The sequence below is a fragment of the Solanum stenotomum genome, unplaced genomic scaffold, assembly GCF_019186545.1.
Source record: "Solanum stenotomum isolate F172 unplaced genomic scaffold, ASM1918654v1 scaffold36051, whole genome shotgun sequence".
Classification (NCBI taxonomy): domain Eukaryota; kingdom Viridiplantae; phylum Streptophyta; class Magnoliopsida; order Solanales; family Solanaceae; genus Solanum; species Solanum stenotomum.
In genome coordinates this window covers 76,207-82,371 of record NW_026033744.1, presented here as the reverse complement: position 1 = coordinate 82,371, position 6,165 = coordinate 76,207, and positions in this window count along the sequence as shown.

The following is a 6,165-nucleotide window of genomic DNA, read 5'->3' as shown; positions in this document are numbered from 1 at the left end:
GCCAAGACTTGAATCGGCAAAACTAAGAAATGGTGCCCTTTCATAAGTCTAGCTTTCCTAAGTAAATGTAAAACCATGAAATCGGTAGACCTAATGGTGGTAGCCCTTCTCATGTGTGAAATGATGAACCTTGGACCGGTAGGCTTAAGGCACCCTTAATGAAAAATCGGTAGGCCTAAGGCACTCTTTCAGGGGGATTTAATGAGCTATCCTTAATGAACCTTGATCGGTAGATCCTTGTGGTGCCCTTCTTGGTAGATGTGCTATGGGTCGGTAGACCTAATGATGGTGCCCTCTCTAGCACATGTGAATGAAATTACTTCATGGGAATTAAGGCAAAGCACCGAGCGGATATGGTTAAGATGGTAGCTCTCCCGAGTATGAGGCAATAGTACAATGAACATCTTTGGATATCCCCTAAACCATGTGCCTACATGGGATGTGTCCTAGTTCTACCCTTGGCAAGTAGAACACCTTCCACGGTGTAGGGTTTTATGACACCGGATTCCATGTCTAGCTCGCATGGTCTATGTCGGTTAATGCCTATTCCCATCATGTGGGATGTGCACTCTAGTTATTGGATAGGTTCTACAACGTGTAGGTAGTAGTATAGGATGCTATCTACACATGACACGAATAGGCTTTGAAGATGCTAAAGTGAGTTCTCTAAGCCTTAATGGCTAATATATGAAAGTCCTCTGAATACATGAATGTCTCCAAAATGGTTTCTTAAAGAATGTTGGTCTATTGATGTTAGGTTGTGAAGGAAATGTCCTTATCTAAGGTAATCTTGGGGAACACTTAAGTGTGCTTGAAAAGGTTGTATAGGCGGTCACTTCTTGTCTCACTCAAGTGTGTCTTAAGATTATATTATGTAGAGGTCCTATGGTAATGAAATGACATGTGTTCTTTTAAAGTTAAGCATGGATTGTATATGGACATATGTTGAGTATATGTATGGTTGGCTATGGTCTTATATGTTAATGTTGACTTCTATTATGTCTCTTATACTTATAAAGGAAAGGTTTTATCAAATGATAGGAAAGCATTTACTTCCTTGAAAATGTCCTTTTTGGCATGTTTTTGCATGGTCTCCATACTTGGTACTTAATTGTGCTAACCCCTTTCTTTTCCCTTTTGGACTAAAGTGTAGGGATTTGGAGATGATGACATGTCATGGCTATNATGGGATTAGTCCCGAATTTTGTACTCTAAAGTATTAGATGGTTTTGAGACATCATGTATAAAGTCTAGAAAGTCTTTCGCTTGCTATTGTTTTTTTTTTTTTATGAAATGTTTTCTTGGTAAAGAAAGTTTTTAATTCCTTATGATTTTAGTGTCTATGCGATGAATGAATGCTAAGAGGCTTGTATTAGACCTCTTCGAGGTCGAGTACGCCGGTTACGACTAGGGGGTGATCCCGGGTCGTGACAAATACCTAGTTCCATCGAAAACAACCAGAGTAATTGAAGATCCAGCACTTTTCGATGGATGCATATGCATAGCATTGCTTGAATCCTGAACTACAGCAGGCAATTGATCTTCCTCAGTAGGCGCCATTGATGAATGAAGAAGGAGAAGGAGAATGAGATTACAGAAATGTGAAATGTCGAATTGCGAGTGAGATCTCCGAATACGAAATCGCGAAGTGCGATTCGAGATTGTCGAAATTGAATTAACGAATTGTGAGGTGAATCAGTGCGGAATGAAGATCCCTCGCTCTGATACCATGTAGAGATTATGATTCAAACGACTGAGACTCCATGGCAGGAGACTCTGAGCTTGCATATGATTCTGGACGAGAATGGAGTAAAAGGGGAAACTGAATTGTGAAATTGCAAACTGATTATCATTGAGCTGAAAGTCACTATTTATACACATACAACTAACTACCCGAATGAACCAATTAACAAAAATACCAACTGCCTTACTAACTAACAAATGAATTAATTTATTATATTTTCAACATACGGTATACGCATTGTTGAATAATTATGTATTTTATTATACTTAGTTTGCACTATAGGATTGATGACAAAATTAGCCCATAAAAATATGACTTATTTGAACCGCTCAAGTTTGAAAGTAGGAGTATCTCTGTCCATTTTTAATTGTCGTATCTTTCTTTTCTAGAGTCAAACGATAACAACTTTGACTAACATTTTACGATGTATTTTTTCATCATATTGATATGCAAAAAATCAATTTATAGTACTTTTTGTATAATTTTTGAATATTTAAATTTTTTATTTAAAATACCGAATTAATGTAATCTAATTTAACTTTAAAAATTAATCAAATTGACTTTCGAATAACGTAATATAACAATTAAACGTGGACATACGGAGTATTAATTAATAAGACTTTTAAGATGAAAATATTGTCTCAAGTGAATGATGCTAACGATGTCTCCAACATGGATTTTGCTTCCTTGGCCTTATTTCATGATTTAATATTATTATTGAAATGACTAAGGTAAGTAAAAATGATTTCCATATTAAAGTTTTGTTTGATTTGAATTCATGTTGTAATTACTTTTCCATTAGAAATCAAATCTAGTTATTATAACTTTCACTTAAAAATGAAGAGATCTTATTCATTTTACTACAACTTCTGATTGTAATATATTAGTGTGATATTGTTAACACTCAAAAAAGAGATAAATGTTTTTTTGATTACTTTGAACCTCCAATAAGGAAATTAAATAATTACTGAGTATAAAAGTTCTACCTAATTAATGGTGAGAAAAAGTGAATGGGAGATAATTTTGATGATAATATTACCTTCTTGATGAAGCTTGAGATCACACATAAGATCAAGTATAAGAAAATGTAAAATAACAACAAAAAAAAAACGTTGGTGATGGGAGACAAACATGTTTTTATTTAAGAAATTATATATGAGATAGTATAATTTTTTTCTTAACAATAAAATGCATGAATCACGAAACATATTATATAATCACACGAAAAGTGAAGGGAATAAATGTGTAGCTACAGAAAACATGAGTTTCATATCATTGACATTTTTTTCAAATTCATTTAATTTGCACGTACTACAAAATCTGATTTTGACTTAGGTTTATACTCCTTCCGTCCATTATTATTTGTCAGGTATACTAAAAATAGTTGTCCAAAATTAATTATCAATTTAAACAATCAAGAAATAATTAGTCATTTTTTTCCAATTCTGCCCTTAATAATTACATAACTACTAGTTTAAAAAAGTAACCATTTTAAAGTTACAAGACTACTTTAATGTGAAAAAAGTTGATTTTACGGTTTTCAAAAAGTACAAACCATTTTAATAATGATTGATAATAGGGTTATATTAGTTAAATTGCACCTTATATTAATTTTTTCTTAAATGTTGTGCATGGTCTTACCTTGACAAACAATAGTGGACGGAGGGAGTATAACGTAGAATACACGTGGAATGTATTCCAATATATGCCAAACTATTGACTAAAAGTATATATACGGTATACGCATTGTTGAATAATTATGTATTTTATTATACTTAGTTTGCACTATAGGGTGATGACAAAATTATCCCATAAAAATATGGCTTTTCTGAACCGCTCAAGTTTGAACAAATAAATGATGAAATGTTGTTGAAATAATTATCAGGAAAAAAAGTGTATTTGATATATTATATACGATCAGTCTAATCTATTTGCGGACTTCATGGCTAATCGTGCTTCTACAAGTGAAAATAACAACTTTTTTAATTCCTTCCAACAATTACCGAAGTAGGTGAAGGGGTTGCTATCAAGGGTTGTGGTTGAGTGGTAAGCACTCTTTTATTCCTAACTAAGAGATCTCGGGTCCAAACCCCCTTGGGTACAGAATTGTCTTTGTTAGGAATCACTTTACCCTCAATGAGACTTTTCGGTGTGAATCCAAATTTAGTCGGGATCTAATATAAATATCAAACATCGAGTTTCTTCGTAGTTGTAGTCTAGTGTCCTTTATTTTTTTTTCTTTTTTTGCAATTTTTATGGAAGTTAGGTTCTCGTACTGGGCTATTCAAAATCAAACCGAAACCAATAATTCGAACCAAAAAAGAGTTATTGATTTATCAATAATGAGTTATCGGTTTAGCTGTTTTGCTAATTATTTTGATTTTTCTTGTTACCAGATTATAGGTTTTTAACGGTTTGAGGTTTTTTTTTGGTGTCATCTTATTTGTAGGTGATTTTCAATAATTTTTTTGATGTCAAATCTTAACGGTTAAACCGATAACGATCAATAACCGATAAGTCAATATCTTAAAAGTTTTATAATGATTTAGCATCTCTACAAATCGATAACCAATAAGTCAAACCGATTATAAACTTCAAAATCGAACCGATTCGACCGACAGAGACCCTACTTGCCCCTAATTTTCGATGACCATGAATGGTCAGTGACATTATGACAAAGTCTGAGAACCCCAAATTTAAGAAAAAAAGTTTAATCCATCCATTTAACACCATTAATTTGAACTCGATCACTACCACATAACAATAGGGAGTGTATTGTTATCATCACTCATTATCTTTACCCCTAAATCCTAAATGAAGCACAATTAATTAATTAATTAAAGTAGAGGAAATGGAGCTGAACATGACGACCTTAAAGACAAGTATGAATATAGTTGGATATATATCAAAGACTAGACTCACCAACCATATAGCTAGCAAGCAATATCGAATTTTTTTTTGCTTGAGTTTCAAGTAAACGATCTTACGTATGTTGACTTTTTCTGATGAAATTAAAATAGTCATAAAATTTTGTATGAAAGATTTGCTCCATTGCTGCCAACTATTCTCTCCGTTCACTTTTATTTGTTGAATTTTTTTTTGCTTAAGTTTCAAGTAAACGATCTTACCTATGTTGACTTTTTCTGATGAAATTAAAATAGTCATAAAATTCTGTATGAAAGATTTGCTCCATTGCTGCCAACTATTCTCTCCGTTCAGTTTTATTTGTTATATTTAGATTTAATATGCCCATTAAAAAAATAATAATTGACATATTTATTTTACCACACTATTCGGTTTGGGAAATAGATAATTAGTGCTATGAGTAAAATATGGAAAAAATAACTGTTAAAAGTAACAAATAAAAATAAGATCTATTTTTGAAATTGTAGATAAGTTAAAATGAAAAGATGAGTAATAAACTATATTAAAATAATTTTGTCGGTTTGGACACAATCTTACATCTTGACATCTTTTTCAAATCTCAAATTTTTTATCTGCTAAAATTGTTTACAGGTATGGAAATTGTTTTTGTTGTTTTAAATGTAAAAAGGTCCCATTAGGTTTGATCTCATGCATGACTATTGTTTTAGAGTCCGTTTAGATTAACTTAAAGGTTGGGCAAATATATTTTTAAGTTAATTTTTACTTATGAAAATGTTTGACAAATATAAAAAATAACTTAAAATAAGTCAAAAAATGACTTAGAATAAGTTCGGAAGTGTTTGGCAAAGTAAAAAATGACTTAAAATAAGTTTAAATATATTAAAATAAGTCAAAAACCAAAATTATTTCTTCCCCTACTTTTTATTTTTTGACTTACAAGTCATTTAAGTTTGACTGAAAAATTACATTTTTTAAGCCAATCCAAACGGGCTTTAAAAGTGCTTCCATCCTTTTTTTTAGGTAGGATAAAAATTAAAAATTAAATGAAAATGTATAATATTTAACCATGATTAAGTGACAAATATAATATAAGATGGTCAATATTTTTCTTTGATTTGAAGTAATCATCAAATTCACTTAAATTTTACCATTTAAACGCACGAACTTTAGACAAAATAAAAAGTTAACTTATAAATGTCATACAGATTGCGTATCGGTCGATTCGATTCAGTTTTAAAGTTTATCGATTTGGCTTATTGGTTATCTGTTTGTAGAGATGCTAAACCGTTGTCGAACCATTAAGATATTGGCTTATTGGTTATTGGTTTATCGATTGATCGTTATCGGTTCGATTAAGATTTGACACAAAAAAAAAACATTGAAAATCAATTAGAAACAAGGTGACAAACCAAATGAACCATGCACATGAGTTCACAAGTTACATCTTGCTCAAAAGCAAACATTTTTACATTGTAGAATAACCAAGTGTTTGAGACAACCAGAAATAAAAATAGGAAACCAAACTCTAAATCAAG